This window comes from Notothenia coriiceps, unplaced genomic scaffold, assembly GCF_000735185.1.
Source record: "Notothenia coriiceps isolate Sejong01 unplaced genomic scaffold, NC01 NC01_scaffold00026422, whole genome shotgun sequence".
NCBI classification, from domain to species: Eukaryota; Metazoa; Chordata; class Actinopteri; order Perciformes; family Nototheniidae; genus Notothenia; species Notothenia coriiceps.
This window is the reverse complement of record NW_011359123.1, coordinates 1015544-1016024: the sequence shown is the minus strand read 5'-3', so window position 1 is coordinate 1016024 and position 481 is coordinate 1015544. Positions and strand designations below refer to the sequence as shown.

Here is a 481-nt window from a genome sequence, read left to right as displayed (position 1 = left end):
GTCTGCGAGACAGCGAGACACAGCGAAACCCAGCCCGAACACACACACACACGCAGCCTGGCTGGGAGTTTGTGTGTGTGCCCAGGCTGAGTTCCGCGGTGTCTCGCTGACCCCACACCAGTGAGCCAGCTCACAGTGTCCCGCTCCTCGCAGCAGCGAGCCTCGCAACGTCCCGCCGTGTGTGTGTGTGAGGAAGTCCGCGGATTGGTCCAAACGTAACGGCTCCGCAGACTTTATGTTACGTCACTATACCCAAATACGTCACTGTAACCAGGAAGTAAACAATGGAAACAGATAAATCTCCAACAAGGCGTTCTGGGGCAGCATAGACAGGTATTTTCTGTGTTAGAGTTTTACTCGCTACAGGGTGTACTTTGAGGGTTTGTGAATCTGCAGACCGTTTACATCAGGGGTCGGCAACCTTTTTGATATGAAGTGCCATTTAAAAAAAAAATTATTATCAACGTGCCAACGATCGAGA

The 481-nt window shown here is 51.4% G+C and overlaps 1 protein-coding gene across 1 annotated transcript in view; it reads right to left on the bottom strand.

Moving 5' to 3' along the window:
- slc30a9 (solute carrier family 30 member 9) overlaps positions 1-481 on the bottom strand; it is a 13824-nt gene that overhangs the window by 8518 nt on the left and 4825 nt on the right. The gene's annotated exons all lie outside the window — the stretch shown is intronic.